Source organism: Pristiophorus japonicus, chromosome 19, assembly GCF_044704955.1.
Source record: "Pristiophorus japonicus isolate sPriJap1 chromosome 19, sPriJap1.hap1, whole genome shotgun sequence".
Lineage (NCBI taxonomy): Eukaryota > Metazoa > Chordata > Chondrichthyes > Pristiophoridae > Pristiophorus > Pristiophorus japonicus.
The window spans coordinates 54,216,951-54,234,172 of record NC_091995.1 but is presented as its reverse complement, the minus strand read 5'-3'; the positions used below and the strand labels follow the sequence as shown (position 1 = coordinate 54,234,172).

The 17,222-nt window shown below is 45.5% G+C and overlaps 1 pseudogene; it reads right to left on the bottom strand.

Annotated features, from left to right (window-relative positions):
* Positions 1-5,445: 5,445 nt before the first annotated feature.
* LOC139230224 (zinc finger protein 91-like) overlaps positions 5,446-17,222 on the bottom strand; it is a 69,799-nt pseudogene continuing 58,022 nt past the window's right edge.

The following is a 17,222-nucleotide window of genomic DNA, read 5'->3' as shown; positions in this document are numbered from 1 at the left end:
CCACAGTGTTTATGTGGCTGATCTAATTAAGTTTCTGGTCAATGGTGAATCCCAGGATGTTGATGGTGGGAGATTTGGCGATGGTAATGCCATTGAATATCAAGGGGAGGTGGTTACACTCTCGCTGGTTGGAGATGGTCATTGCCTGGCACTTGTGTAGTGCAAATGTTACTTGCCACTTATCAGCCCAAGCCTGAATGTTGTCCAGGTTTTGCTGCAAGCAGGCATGGACTGCTTCATTTTCTGAGGAGTTGGGAATGGAACTGAACACTGTGAACATCAGCGAACTCATGGTGGCTGTGTTCCTGCTATAAATTCACATGCATGAGTATAATATGGAAGTACTTAACAACATGTGATAGGGTGGAGCTGACATTCATCATAATCACATTATTCACAATGGCTATTGGCCGGAGAAATCTGGTGATCACATGGTTCCTATGAACCAATCAGCTTCAAGGCAAGAGGCTGGTAACCTTGCAAATGGGAGGTTTGAACAAATGTTTTATATGGCAGATGGGTAACCTGTGGAATTCTCTGCCACAAAACTTTTGATCAGAGTATGGGGAATTTTATAAGCCTGTGCTATGGAATCCTCACCCTCCTATTGTACATATTGGAGATTCGGGCACATGTGCCGAGTTATCTGACTAGAATCTTTACACGGCTAAAGATGATAGATGGACAAGGGAGGCAGTAACTCTCGGGAGAGCTCAGAGATTACAATTCTTTCCGAAATGATTTCTTCATCCTCCCCATTCGTGCATTTTTCTTGTGTGAATGGTCTGTTCACCCGTCTCTCGTGCAACAGAGTCCGCTGACCCTCCCTCCGTTTACCCGCTGGGCCGAGATCGGGATGCTCCCCATGTCCATGCAGGTGAGGACGGGATTGCGGCCCTGAGCCTGCATTACTCTGCTGATAGACTTTGTTTAAATGTCTCCTCCATACAGACTCTTCAGAGTCACTCTAGGGTGGAGTGGGTGCAACAGAAAAACAGGTTCCTGCAAGGCATGCTCCTAAACACTGGGCTCCTTTACAAGCAAAACAACAACAACTTGCATTTATAGAGCATGTTTAATGTACCAAAATGCCCCAAGTTGCTTAACAAGAGTGTTACCAATAAAAAATATGTTTTTGACACCGAGCCACAGAAGGAGATATTAGGACAGATGAACAAAGCTTGGTCAAAGTATTAAGGAGCATCTTAGCAGAGAGGCAGTGAGGGAATTCCAGAACTTAGGCAACTGAATGGTGCAGCGATTAAAATGGGGAATGTACAAGAGGCCACAATTGGAGAAGTGCAGAGATCTTGACGGCTTGTAGGTGATTACAGAGATAGCGGGAGTGGCGAGGCCACAGAAGGGGTTGTAAACAAGGATGAGGATTTTAAAATTGAGGCGTTGTCAGACCGGGAGCCAAGGTAGGTCAGCGAGCACAGGGGTGATGGGTGAATGAGACTTGGTGCAAATTAAGATACAGGCAGCAAAGTTTTGGATGAGCACAAGTTTATGTAGGATAGAAGAAAGGAGTCTGGCCTGGAGAGTATTGGAGTAGTCAAGTCTCGAGGCAACAAAGGCATGGACTACAGTTTCAACAGTAGGTGAGCTGAGGCAGGGTCGGAGTTGGGTGATGTTATGGAGGTGGGAGTAGGCAGTCTTGGTGATGGAGCAGATATGTGGTTGGAAACTCATCTCAGGATCAAACACACTAAGGTTGCGAACGGTCTGGCTCAGCTTCAGACAGTGGCCAGGGATGGTCGGTGGTCAGGGAACGGAGTTTGTGGCGGGGACCGAAGATAATGGCTTCAGTCTTCCCAATACTTAGTTCGAGGAAATTTCTGCTCATGCAGTACTGCATGTTGGTTAAGCAGTGTAACAATACTGAGACAGTGGCGTGGCCCAGAGAGGCGGTGGTGAGATAGAGCTGAGTTCGTCAGCGCACCTGATGAGTGTTTGGATGAATACCACTGAGGGGCAGTATGTAGATGAAAAATAGAAGGGGGCCAAGAATAGATCCTTGGGGGACTCCAGAGGTAATGGTGCAGGCGTGGGAAGAGATGCCATTGCAGGTGATTCTCTGGCTACGATTTGATAAATAAGATGGAAGCCAGCTGGACGACGGAGGAGAGTGTTGGGAGAGGATAGTATGGTCATGTGTCGTAGGCTGCAGATAGGTCAAAAAGGATGAGGAGGGATAGCTTACAACAGTCACATACAATGTCATTTGTCACTTTGATAATCTAGTGGGGCCAGAAACCTGATTGGAGAGATTCAAGCATGGAATTGCCGGATAGATGGGCAGGGATCTGGGAGGCAACAACATATTCCAAGGACTTTGGAGAGGAAAGGGAGGTTGGGGATGGGGTGGTACTTTGCAAGGACAGAGGGGTCAAGGGTGTTTTTTTTGAGGGGGTGGTGATGACAGATTTGAAGGAGAGGGGGACAGTACCTGAAGAGAGAGAACAGTTGACAATATCAGCTAACATGGAAGCCAGGAAGGCAATTTGGTGGCCAGCAGTTTAGTGGGAATAGGGTCGAGGGAGCAGGAGATGGATCTTATGGACAAGATGAGCTCAGAGAGAGCAAGGTAGGAGATGGGATATAATTTAGAGAAAGCTGAAAGCTCAGGGCTAGTGCAGCGGGGAACTTAGAAGAAGTTTGGATCGGTGGGCTAGGGGAAGGGAGGGAAGTGGCAGAGGAAGCTGGATGAATGGTTTTGACATTTGTGACAAAAAAATGCACGAACCCCTTGCACTTATCGGAGGCGACGACGGAGGCACAAGAGGGTGGTTTAAGACGGGGGTTTGTGGTCGGAGAGAGAAGCCGGGGGTTAGCTTTGTATTCCTGGATGGTGCTTGAATAGTGAGCAGGTTTAGCAATGAGACCAGGACCCGATAGTGCTTAATGTGGTCCAGCCAGATCTAGCAATGGATGGTTAAACCAGTCGTCCGCCAAAGGCGTTCAAATCTGCGTCCCTTGGACTCAAGGGAGCGGGGATAAGGGATATACCAGGGGGAGAAACAGAAAGCAAGCCTTGCATTTATATAGCACCTTTCACGACCACTGGACGTCCCAAAGCGCTTGCCAGCCAATGAAGTATTTTTTGAACTGTAGGCACTGTTGTAATGTGGGAAACGCAGCAGCCAATTTATACACAGCAAGCTCCCACAAACAGCAACGTGATAATAACTAGATAATCTTTTTTTTTATTAGTGATGTTGGTTGAGGGATAAATAACTCCCCTGCTCTTCTTCGAAATAGGATCTTTTACATCCACCTGAGAGGGCAGACGAGGCCTCAATTTAACATCTCATCCAAAAGACTACACCTCCGACAATGCAATACTCCGACAGTACTGTACTGGTGTGTCGGCCTAGAATTCTGTGCAAGTCTCTGGAGTGGGACTAGTGCGAGAGAGAGCCATGGTTTTAATGGGGACAAGGGCATCAGAGCTGTTGGAAAGTGTGTGATTTAGCAGATTGGTTGTTTCAGAATTGTCATGATCAATTGTGGACCAATGACTAGATGCTTGGGGATTTGAAAGTGCAGTTAAAGGTGACTTGAGGGAGACTTTTTCCAGGGCGGACACAGAAAAAAGTGGGGTTGGGAGGTGGGGGAGGAGAATATGTGTGGAAAGCCATACAATGATCAGAGATAGTTATAATGGGAGTAGCTAGGTCACGAGAGATAGCAAGAGCAATGGAGTGGCTGTGAATATGGGTAGGAGAGTTTACATGGAGGGAGAGATTTAGGGAGGAAAAAGAGAGAGCAGTGAACTCAGAGGAGAAGGAGCAAGGAGAGTTGAGATGGAGGTTGAAATCACCGAGGATGATTAGTCGTTTGGTGCAGAGGCAGAGGGAGGAAAGCAGAGAGGATATCTCAGTGAGAAACTTGGAAATAAAACACAGAGATTCTCTGTGGGTAAAAACATTCCCGCACATCCGACCACCATGAGTTTAGGATTGCTTTTTGCCATGCTTTGTGCCACATCAACATAACTCCTCCAAACCCTGCCATAATAAAAAGCAGTTCACTGGGTCCGTGAAGGACAACGCTCACAGTAAACGGAGAGGGCAGATGCTATAAAGGAACAAAACCAGACCATTGTGATGCAGTGTCCTGGCCACTATTTATCCCCCAATCAATATTAACAAAAACAGATTATCTGGCCATTATCACATTGCTGTTTGTGGGAGCTTGCTGCGCGCAAGTTGGCTGCTGTGTTTCCCACATTACAACAGTGACTACACTCCAAAAGTACTTCATTGGCTGTAAAGTGCTTTGAGACATCTGGTGGTCATGAAAGACGCTATATAAATGCAAGTCTTTCTTTTTTTATTATTATCCTTTCATATAAAATCACTGCAGGATTAAAGCCGTTTGATGCCAGGAGCTGGTTTAAATAATATCCCACCAGGCAGGGCCTTTACTCGCCCACCTATGGAAGATTTAACTTAAGTGGGCAAGGTTCTAGAGCATAGCCAGGGCCATCGGACTAAAGCCTGAGTGGGGAGGCAGTGCGGTGTGTCGGATGGAAAATTTTGGGACAACTTTGGAAAAAGTAATCCCAAACCTATGGTGGTAGGAGCTGCAGGAATGTTTTTACACAGTTACCATCGATTAATATAATACCTCGCCTATTTAACGGCACTCGCTGTCTACATTTCTCTTGTCTCATGCAGTCACTCTAGCAGGTTCAAAGCTTTATCTACAGTTGGCTGGGTGGTGATGTGTCACATTGGACGTACTCTTAAAGCTCTTGCCCTACCCCAAGCTGTACAATCGTCTTATCCCATTACGTGCACTGCATCACTACCATGACAAGTGAGGTACTGAAGGTGGCTGCAGCTTGTAGACCCTGCTGGGGCAATTGGGGAATATAGAATAAGACAGCAAAGGTCACTGGGACCACTCGGCCATTTCCATGCAGCCATTCTCTTTCACTTTCTGTCGGACTTTTCTCCAAGTTTGTCTTTTCTAGTGTCGCGTTCTCTTTCTCTTAAATTAAGAGCTCTAACTCATCTTCCTTTCATGTCTACGCTCAGGACATTTCCTTGTAATGGAAAGACATGGCAACAGATTGAGAGTGCTGGAATAATGTTGGGAAGGACGCAATTGGCATTTTTCACTGTACAAACACTCTGCCTGTGGAGACTCTATTCCCTTCTTGCCTGCGTGGATGAACTAGTCACACCATTTAACGGCTGTCTTGCAAATGGTGCACTGCCACAGTTTCTCACCCATGTGTATGCACGGACGGAAAGGGAGGTTGACAATGTTCCTGAAATTTGAGACAGAGGTTGCACTGGAACTGCCGTTCATCTCAGTGTGGGGGCGGGGATAAGAAACTTGGATAATGCTTTGAAGCTCTGCGCAGGTTGAGTATTTGAATTGGCTTCTGGCCTGTGTGAATGTGCCAGTGCTGAGAGAGAAGGAATCGGTTAATCAGTTCTGGCAGATGTCACACTGGAAGGGTGTCTATCCCGTGTTGATGCACTGGTGTATCTCTAGAGAGGAGGAGTAGGTGAAGCAGTTCTGGCAGCTATTGCACTGGAAGCGTCTCTCGCCTGTGTGGACACGCTGGTGTCCAGTGAGGTCCGACAACTGTGTGAAACCTTTGTTGCAAAACTCACACTTGAATGGTTTATCACCTGTGGGGACGCACTGGTGTTTCAGGAAGTACGAGGAGCTCAAGAAAGCTTTATCACAAACCTCACACCTGAACGGCTTGTCACCCGTGTGGATACGCTGGTGTACCACAAGGTAGGCCGAGCTGCAGAAATCTTTGTTACAAACCTCACACCTGAACGGCCTCTCATCTGTGTGGCTGCGCTGGTGTTGCAGGAGACTTGACGACTGGGTGAAACTTTTGTTGCAAAACTCACACTTGAACGGTCTTTCCCCGGAGTGGATGCGCTGGTGAACACGGAGGTACGAGGAGTTGCAGAAAGCCTTTTTGCAAATCGCACACCAGAACGCTTTCTGGTCTTTCCGACTGCACTTGTGGGCCAGGAGGCCCGACGACTTCAGGTAAGCTCTGCTGCAAATGTCGCAGCTGAATGCTTTCTCGGCGGTGTGAGTGCGCTGGTGTTTGAGAAGCAACGAGGAAAGTGTGAAAGCTTTGCCACAAGCCTGACACCGGAACGGCTTCTCCCCGGTGTGAGTGCGCTGGTGTTCCACGAGGTGCGACTGCTTCAAGAAAGCTTTGTCGCAAACCTTGCACTTGAACGGTTTCTCCCCGGTGTGAATGCGCAGGTGTTCCACCAGGCCCGATGCCTGTGAAAAGGCCCAGCCGCACACATCACACTTGTACGGTTTCTCCCCCATGGCGCCGCCCTGCTGTTGCACCAGACGTGACCCACCGCACTGAGACTTTGTTAAAATCCTCACATCGGAATACCTTCTTGCCCGCGTACACGCGCCTGTGTACCAGGAGGTCTGACAACGTGTAATTCTCTTCTCACACCCTAACAGCCTTCCATCTGTTTTGATGTGCCAGTGTTCAGGAGAATTGAATGACTGAAGCCTTTGTCACACACCTCTCACTTGGACGGCTTCTCACTTCTATGGATGTGCCAGTACGTCGGGAGCTTCACCGATTGTGTGAAAGTTGCTGCTTGGGCAATCTGTGACCAGCCCTGCACTTTTAAAGGTCTCTTCACCTCCCAGTGCAAACAATCTCAAGCCGCCCAGGCTTTTGGGACGTTGGTTTTGAAAGGGTGCTCGACACTTACTCGGTTTTATTTCCGACAATGCATCGAAGTTCCCCCGATTGAATGGATTTGCAGAAGGTGGTTGTACTGTGGAGCCATTCCTTGGGTGATGACCTGCATGTACCTCTGGTGCCTCCCCTCCCGATGTTTTCTGTGCAGGATCTGGTTTGGTACGGTATGATCCTTCTGTAAGACAATAAAAAAAATGATCATGTTTTTCCTCCAATTCTCTTCCCTCTCTGCTGAAGGTGCTAACTCCTCCCGGAGACAGCGCCACACAGTGTCAGCGCACTGCATGTGGCCATCAGAGCCACGTTTATGTTGCACCCATTCCACACCCACTCAGTCCAGGGGGGGATCACTGGATCGTAATCAGATGAACAGAAGAACAGAAGAAATAGGAGCAGGAGTAGGCCATGCGGCCCCTCGAGCCTGCTCCACCATTCAATAAGATCATGGCTGATCCGATCACGGACTCAGTTCCACTTCCCCGCCCGCTCCCCATAACCCCGATGATCTGGCTGATTCCGATCCCCACCCCCCCCACCCCCCGACCCGAGGGCCCACGTGGAAAAGGTAGTATAAATAATTCTAAAATAACCGAAAAGGAAGCGAGTAGAATACCAGTCAGAAATAGTGCAGCAGGCACTACAGGTAAAGGGAAAAATAAAAGATATATGGGGAGGGGGGTAAAATTCATTATCGGCCTGTTTGGGGGCGGGAAAATTTGAGAGGCGGGAAAATTAGCGGCAGGCACTAAAGTTTCCCACCCTCCCAAAAACTTTGGTTTCGCGCTCCCGGAAGGAAATGGAGAGCGAGCTCAAGCGCTCCACTTCCTTCCTGGAGTGCTACTGGGGCGGACGCCACAGCGGCACGGCAGACTGGGCCATGCAGCACTGCCGCGTCCAAAGGAGCCTTCCCTCCCTTAAAGGAAAGGTCCCACACTGCAGACTCTGCAATGAAAAAAGGACCGCCTTGGGCCATCTAGGGAGCGGGGGTGCCGCGCGATTAGCCCGGGGCTCAAGCAGTGCGCTGGGCCGAGCAATCGCGGCCAGGACCCTGCAAAGATAACAGAGCAGCACCGCGAAAAACAAGGCCACCTCGTCTTTAATTATCGCCCCGGTAGCACTCGGCCGGTAGATTCGCGCCTCAGGCAGCTGCCGGTGTTTTTACCTGGTGAATTCACAAGTGAATTTTGGGGCCGGGGCGCTAATGGGAGTGATGCGCATGGCGATGATGTCATGAAATCCGGGCGTGGGAGATCGGGGCGCAAAGCTGTACCGCCGCCACTAAACTCCCGCCCAATATGGCGGGAGATGTTGTCAATGCCGCGGTCGGACGATAACGCACTTGCGCCCCATTAACACCCCCAGGGGGGGCGCTAACAGGAGGTGCAAATGCATTGAATTTCACCCCCATAAAGTAATTAAATCAGAAGCAAGAAATAAGGAGAGAGAGAAAAACGTTAGGGCAGATTAGGGTGTGTGGCCCAAATAAGTGTTCTTTATAAAAAACACAACAGGGCAGAAGAAATAAACTGAATGGATTGCAGGAGCAAGTACAACTTAGAGGGTATGATGTGGTAGGCAATACTGAGACATGGCTGCAAGACAGTCAGGGCTGGGAACTGAATACACCAGGTTACAAAATCTATAGGAAAGATGGGGAAAATGGTAGAGGGGGAGGAGTAGCATTAGTGATTAAGGATGAAATTACTATTACATTTATAGCTTAACTAGTTAAACTAATCAATATAGCTATAAATAATCATTGAATAAAGACGTTAACTAATTAAATAAATAAAGTAAGGCCTGTCTAAGATATGGCAGGGCAGGTTGTGTGTCTGGACTGCAGTATGTGGGAGTTTGTGGACAGCGAGACTGTCCCGAGCAAACACATCTGCAGGAGATGTTTCCATCTCGAATCTCTCCGGCTCAGAGTCATTATGTTGGAGTGTGAGTTAGAGACACTCCGACACATAAGGGAGGGGGAGGAATTTCTCGACAGTTTTATCCAGAATACAGTCACGCCCCAGAGGAAAGCACAGGTTCAGGAATGGGAGGTGAGAGTGTTAGGGAACCGGGTAGCGGGAATTTAGAAGAGGTCAAGAAGGAGGTCCCACAGACAGTGGTCCTGTCCAACAGGTACGATGTACTCACTACCTGTGAGGACAAGCAGACGAACTGCAGGGAGGACAGCCAGAATGCAGACCAAGGCGCTCTGGCTCAGAAGGCTGTCCGGGGGTGGGGAAAGAAGAGCAGAATATAAATGTGGTAGTTATAGGGGATTCTATAATTAGGGGGATAGATAGCATCCTCTGTGGCCAAGAACGAGAATCCCGAAGGGTGTTCTGCCTATCCGGTGCCAGGGTAAGCGATATCTCACGGAGGCTGGAGGGGGTAAATCCAGTTGTTGTGGTCCATGTTGGAACAGGGAGAAGGTCTTGCTGAAAGAGTATCAGGAGTTAGGCTCTAAATTAAAAAAGCAGGACCTCAAGGGTAATAATCTCTGGATTATTGCCCGAGCTGTGTGCAAATTGGCATAGAAGCAGACAGATCAGGAGAATTAACACGTGGCTAAAGGGCTGGTGTGGGAAAGTGGGGTTCCTTTTCATGGGACACTGGCACCGGTACTGGACAGGGATGAGCTTCATCTGAACCGGGATGGGACTCATGACCTAGCGGAAATGGTAAATAGGGAGGTGGCAAAGGCTTTAAACTAGTAAGATGGGGGAGAGGGATCTGCAAGAAACGTAAGCAGCCTAAAGAAAAGAGAGCATAGGAAAGAATAAATTAAGGGAGGACAGTGATGGCAAGGGAGCAAATAGAGTTACAGAACACTAGTCTAAAACAATGGTTAAACATAAAGTGAGAGGACATCCTATTAAAAATGAGTTAAGCCGTCTGTACATCAATGCACAGTGTCCGTAATAAAACAGGAGAGCTGGAGGTAATCATGTGTTGTGAGGAACCAGACATAGTAGCGATTACTGAGACATGGCTACAGAAAAATCAGAACTGGGGATTAAACATTGCGGGTATAACATATTTAGAAAAGGTAAAGGTGGTGTAGCTGCACTTATTAAGGATAAGATAACATAATGGCTGCAGAAAAAAGGGACGAGCTATCAGCAAGACAAAAATAAAATCCATATGGATACAAATAAAAAATAGTAAAGGATCAATCAAAATAATAATAGTCTACAGACCACCTAATAGTGGAAGGGAGGTGGAGGAAGAAATATGCAAATTAGGGAAATGAATAAAAAACATAACACAATAATCATGGGGGAATTTCAACTACCCAGTTGGTTAATTGGACAGAAGAGGTAGGTAGTAAAGGAGATGAGGGAATGGAATTCCTGCAATGTGTACAGGACTCCTTTCTAACCCAATATGTAACAAGCCCAACAAGAGAGGATTCTCTATTGGATCTCGTAATGGGGTATGAACCAGAGCAGATAAGAGATATAAAAGTAGGGGAAAATCTAGGCAATAGTGACCAAAATATAATATGCTTTAAGATAATAATAGATAAGGACATAAGTATGATGAAAATCAGGTTAATAGTTTGGAGAAAAACTGATTTTGAGGGGCTGAGAATAGAATTTAGGAAAATAAAATGGACAACAATATTGGCAAACAACGATGTAAAACAACAATGGGAAACATTTAAAATGGTGTTCAACAGAGTGCAGGAAAAATATATTCCACTAAAAGGAAAGAACAAACTAATGAGACTCCACGGATGAATAAAGACATAAGGGAAAAATTGAGGGTAAGGAAAGAGGCATACATTCAGAACATGGACAGCAGAGGAGTGCATGATAAGAGAGAATACTAAGGGATTAGGAGAGAAGTAAAAAAAAAACAATTAGGAAGGCAAAGAGGAACTATGAAATTAAGTTTTCAAGGAACATAAAAAAATAGTAAAATATTTTACAGACACGTAAGTTTAAAAAAAAAGGTTGGGATGGGAATAGGGCCATTGAGGAATAGACAGGACAATATCACAGGTAATGATAGAGAGATGGCAGAAATATTTAATCATTCTTTTGCTTCACTATTTACCAGGGAGATAGAACAGGTGGGCACGACATTGGATGGTGAGATGAGCAATGAGATAGTGCCTTTAAAATAAAAAAGGGATATATTAATAAATGAATCAAACTCAAAGAGGAAAAAATCCTGGTCCGGCTGGATCGCATTCAGACATTTGAAAAGAATCTAAGGAAGAGATAGCAGAAGCATTACTACACATTTAATAATTCATTAGAAAAAGTTGTAGTGCCAGAGGACTGGGGGAGAGCGAACGTAATAGCTATATTTTAGAAGCGGGATAGAACATGTCCAGGGAATTATAGACCAGTCAGCTCAACATCGGTGGTAGGAAAAATAATGGAATCCCTACTAAAGGAGAGAAGAGAACAACATCTAGAAACGGAAAGTATAATAATGAATAGTCAGCATGGATTTCAAAAGGGAAAATCTTGCTTGACCAACCTTATTGAATTTTTTGAAGAGGTAACAGAGAGAGTAGACAATGGTAATGCAGATGTAATTTATCTAGATTTTGAAGAAGCCTTCGATAAGGTACCCCATAATAGACTAATGAACAAGGTCAGAGAATGCAGAGTCAGGGGACAAGTAACAGAATGGATCGCTAGCTGGCTTCAAGACAGAAAGCAGAGTGGGAGTAAAGGGAAGCTATTCAGTGTCAGAGGTGGGTAGCGGTGTTCCAGAAGAAGATAAGAAATAGGAGCAGGAGTCGGCCCTACGACCCCTCGAGCCTGCTCCGCCATTCAATAAGATCATGGCTGATCATCGACCTCAACTCCACTTTCCCACCCGATCATATCCCTTGATTCCCCAGACTCCAAAAATCTATCTATCTCAGCCTTGAATATACTCAGAGACTCAGCATCCACAGCTCTCTGGGGCAGAGGATTCCAAAGATTCACAACCCTCTGAGTGAAGAAATTCCTCCTCAACTCTGTCATAAATGGCCGACCGCTTATCCTGAGACTGTGCCCCCTAGTTCTAGACACTCCAGCCAGGGGAAACAACCTCTCAGCATCTACCCTGTCCATCCCATTCAGAATCTTGTATGTTTCAATGAGATTACCGCTCAGTCTTTTAAACTCCAGAGAGTATAGGCCCATTCTACACAATCTCTCATAAGACAGCCCTCTCATCCCACAAGGATCAGTGTTGGGACCACTGATGTACACGATTTATATTAACAATTTAGACTTTGGAATCAAATACACAATTTCTAAATTTGCGGGTGATACCAAATTGTGGGGGAGGGGGGGAGGGGCAGGTGGGGAGATGGTCAATACTGAGGAGGACTGTAACAAATTACAGGAAGACATTATTAAACTTGCAGAATGTGCATATAATTGGCAAATGAAGGTCATCACGAATAAATGTGAGGTATTACATTTTGGTAGGAAGAATCGTGAGGTCACTTATTATTTGGACAGTGAGTCTAGGTGGGGTAGAGGAACAAAGGGAGTTCAGAGTACATTAAAAGTTGCGACACAGGTTAGCAGGGCTATAAAAAAAAAGAAAATCAAGCACTCGGGTTTATTTCTAGAAGTATAGAATTGAAAAGTAGGGAAGTTATGCTAAACCTGTATCGAACCTTGGAAAGACCACACTAGGAGTACTGAGCACAGTTCTGGTCGCCATATTATAAAAAGGATATAGAGGCACTGGAGAGAGTGCAGAGAAGATTTACAATGACGGTACCGGAAATGCAAGGGATTCTTTTCTCTTGAAAAAAAGCTGAGGGGGTGTCATAATAGAGGTCTTTAAAATTATGAATGAGTGGATACCGAGAGAATGTTTCCACTTGTGGGGAAGAGCATAACTAGAGGCCATCAATATAAGATAGTCACCAAAAAATCCAATAGGGAATCATATCATAGGAAGTCTCTTAGAATCGAGGAAGACTTGCTTCCACTCTTAGCATGAGTTCTTAGGTGGCTGAACAGTCCAATACAAGAACCGCAGTCTCTGTCACAGGTGGGACAGATAGTTGTTGAGGGAAAGGGTGGGTGGGACTGGTTTGCCACACGCTCCTTCCGCTGCCTGTGCTTGATTTCTGCATGCTCTCAGCGACGATACTCGAGGAGCTCAGCGCCCTCCCGGATGCACTTTCTCCATTTAGGGAGGTCTATGGCCAGGGACTCCCAGGTGTCAGTGGGGATGTCGCACTATATCAGGGAGGCTTTGAGGGTGTCCTTGTAACGTTTCCTCTGCCCACCTTTGGCTCGTTTGCCGTGGACGAGTTCCGAGTAGAGCGCTTGCTTTGGGAGTCTCGTGTCTGGTATGCGAACTACGTGGCCTGCCCAGCGGAGCTGATTAAGTGTGGTCAGTGCTTCAATGCTGGGGTTGTTGGCCTGGACGAGGACGCTAACGTTTGTGCGTCTGTCCTCCCAGGGGATTTGCAGGATCTTGCGGAGTCATCGTTGGTGGTATTTCTCCAGTGACTTGAGGTGTCTATTATACATGGTCCACGTCTCTGAGCCATACAGAAGGGCAGGTATTACTACGGCCCTGTAGACCATGAGCTTTGTGCCAGTTTTGAGGGACTGGTCTTCAAACACTCTTTTCCTCAGGTGGTCGAAGGCTGCATTGGTGCACTGGAGGTGGTGTTGGATCTCGTCGTCGATGCCTGCTCTTGTTGATAGGAGGCTCCCGAGATAGAGGACGTAGTCCACGTTGTCCAGGGCCACACCGTGGATCTTGATGTCTGGGGGGCAGTGCTGTGCGGTGAGGACAGGCTGGTGGAGGACCTTTGTCTTACTAATGTTTAGCGTAAGGCCCATTCTTTCATACACCTCGGTAAATACGTCGAAGAAACTTCTTTACCAAAGAGTGGTGAGAATGTGGAACTCGCACCACAGGGAGTGATTGAAGTGAATAATTATCGATGCATTTAAGAGGAGGCTAGCATTTGAGGGAGAAGGGAATAGAGGGTTGTGCTGATATATTTAGATGAGGAAAGAGGGAGGAGGCTCGAGTGCAGCATAAACTCCGGCATGGACTGGTTGGGCCAAATGGCCTGTTTCTGTGCCGTATATCCTATGTAGTCCGATGAAAGTACTTCTATGATAAGAGAGGATATATTGAGAGTTAAGCAAGCAGTGGAGACTTTATGGGTGGAATTCAGAAATAGAAAAAGATTTAAGACTTGTGTATAGAGTTGTGTATAGGCCCCCCTAGTAGCAGCTATGAAGTGTCAGAATGTATTAATGCAGAGATCAGAAAAGCATGTACTAAAGACAGAGTGATTTTAATGGGAAATTTCATCTTCCATATAGATTGGAATAAGCAGACTAGCTCATGTCAGAAAGGTAACAAATTTCTTAAGTGTGTTCAGGACAGTTTTCTACAACAATATGTCCTAGACCCAACAAGGGGGCAGGCCATATTAGATTTAATACTGAGTTATGAGACAGATGTAGTTAACAGCCTAATACTGCGTGAGCATTTATCGAATAGCGACCTTAATATGATTGAGTTCAATGTTGTGTTTGAATGGGAGAAAGACAAAACAGCTAAGAATCTAGACTGGGGCAAGGCCGACTTCAACGTGATGAGACAGAGACTGTCCACAGTAAACTGGGCAAGTCTGTTAATGGATAAAACAACAGGTGGTCAGTGAGGGGTGTTCGAGAAAGAATTGAACGTGATACAGAGCCAGTTTATACCCCTGAGGGGCTTGGACTCTATTTGCCAAAAAAACAGCCATGGATGACTAAAGAGTTAAGAGACAACAAAAAGCTAAAGGAAAAAGCATTCAACAATGCAAAAAATAGCACAGATCCTGGTAAATGGGAGAGTTAAAAGAACAAAGGGTGACAAAGCAGATCGTAAGAGCTACAAAAAGGAGTATAAAAAGATACTTGCAAAGAATATCAAAATCAACACAAAAAACTTTTGCAATTATATTAGAAAAAAGTGATTGGTTAAGAGCAATGTGGACCCCTTAAAAACTGGTAATGGTGATATAAATGAAAATAAGGAAATGGCAAGCATGTTAAATAATCACTTTGCATCATTTCTTACAGTAGAGGAAGAGGATAGTATGCTGGACATCCCAAGGAAGTTCATTTTGAATCAGGAGCAGGGATTCATCATAATTATCGTAAGCAAATTAACATTAATAACGAAAATAATGGTACTAAAGAGTGACAATTCCCCAGGACATGATTCACTAGAATGATACCTGGCCTTCAAGGGTTAACTTAAAAGGAGAGAACACACAAACTAGGGTTGAAGATTAAGGGGTGATCTGATCAAAGTTTTCAAAGTGTTAAGGGGAACTGATAAGATAGATAAAGAGCAGTTATTTCTGTTGGTTGGGGAATCTAGGACTCGGGGTCATAGCTTAAAAGTTAAGAGTCAGACCTTTCAGGAGTGAAATTAGGAAACACTTCTACACACAAAGGGTAGTAGAAGTTTGGAACTCTCTTCCGCAAATGGCATTTGATGCTGGGTCAATTGTTCATTTTAAATCTGAGATCGTTAGTTTAACCAAAGATATTAAGGGATTTGGCACAAAGGTGGGTATACAGAGTTAGGTCACAAATCAACCATTATCACAGTGAGTGTTGGAACAGGGTCGAGGGGCTAAATAGCCTACTCCTGTTCCTATGTTCCATCCCCAACACCCCCCTCTCCCAGCCGAGGAGCCCTGAGGTCCGTGGGAGTGCCCAGCCTGACTGGATCAACTATCTCAGCAGAGAGTATGGAGAGAAACTGAATCTGTTCAATACAACTCAGTACCACACCAGGCAGTGCTCCCTTGGTCCTTGTCCTTCTTCAGCTTCACCCTGCATCTGGAAGCCACTATCTTTCCCTCTCCATGTAGCTCTTTAGCTCCCGGGCTGTGTCATTAAAACAGTGCAGTTTACCGAAGATAACAGGGCAAGATAGCCTCAAATAGTGTAAAAAGTGCACAGTTATTTACAAGCCCTAAAATTAGTCTTGGAATGTCGTTTAAATTAAGTAGCAGTGACACTGTGAGAATGCAAGTGGACAGTGAGCCATTTTGTAAATCAGGAAAATAAGTTTCTGTGTCAGTTTTCTGTTTTACTTTACTGAACAGATATTTTTGACTCTTCTATTTTGGACTACTATCGTAGGTGAGCCCTAGCTCGCTATGTCCTTGACAGCATTTTCATCTGTCCTCATTTCTCGGTATATGCACATAATAATCCTTATTTGTATTGCTTTCGATAAGGTTGCATCCCATGTTTCCACAACGACCTCCTTGACTTTGACAAGTGAGAGCATAACTCTGCAGGAGACCTTATTTCATTCAGGCTGTAACTGTCACAGGAAATCATTGAGCAAAATAAATGAACAAGCAAATAAATAGCAGGACAGTAACAATATTGCACATAGTGATCCAACTTTGCCAATTCCTCTCACTGTGGAAAGAGACAATAGTTCACATCTCTACTGCGACAATTTGTGGCTCGATTCCTTTTTTACCTATTGCTTCTGTAATCTTTTTCTCATCAATTACGGAAGTTGTCTCATTTATTTAATTCTCTTCAGACGTTCCAGGTTCTGCCGATCAAAAAGATTTGAAAACTACAGACTAATAAACTCTCCCTAAACAAGCCTTTATGAATTTAAATAAATATCTGCTCCAATTCAAAAAAGGAGCTACCAATCAGACACATGAATAACACAATCTGTTTGTGCCTAAATGGATCAGCTTGGAGCCTCCTTCAGGCCAGCTGCTCAGAGAAGAACTGAATAATATATTACAATAGTACGGAGTTAAGGCGGTGCATGACTCTGGTTTGTAACTCCTGATGTACTGTGAGTGAACGAAAACTAAGACTAACCTCAAATATAAGTCAAAAAGCTTATTTTCTGTCACACTTCACACCTTCTAAGAGATGTCTTCCTGTCTCAGTTAACATAATAAAACTATTTGTAGTTTGAAGACAAATGCCCTCTCCTGGAAGCTAGACACACTGCAGGCCATCATAGACCTCCTCATCCTACGGGGGGGGGGCGGGGGGGAAATTGGGCTTGGTAGCACCTTTTTTTTTGGAGTGCTATAAGGCCCCTTGAGGTTCTAAAATAGCGTCCATGACGCACGCACACACTTCGGACACAAAATGCCATATTGGTAAATGGGTTAGCGCACGTGTGCCTAACATCCGCCAAAGGTATGCAGAGCAGGCAGATTATATCAATCACCGTGCATCACTGATTTGATGCCAGCGCTGCCATTATGGAGCTCCACGCACCAGCCTACACCCTCTCTTGATCTTCCACAGCTGAACACATGTTCAATGGCATGAAGGACCCCCCCACATCCCCCATCAGCGCTATTTCAAGGGTTCATCAACTACTTACAGGTTAGTTGCTGGATTATTTCTTCTGCTTGCTGCTGCAATTTTATGCATTTTGGTGCTTTTCCATACTTGTTAAAAGTTTCAATAATCTACAGGGAGTGGTCTGGCTGGTGGCTGAA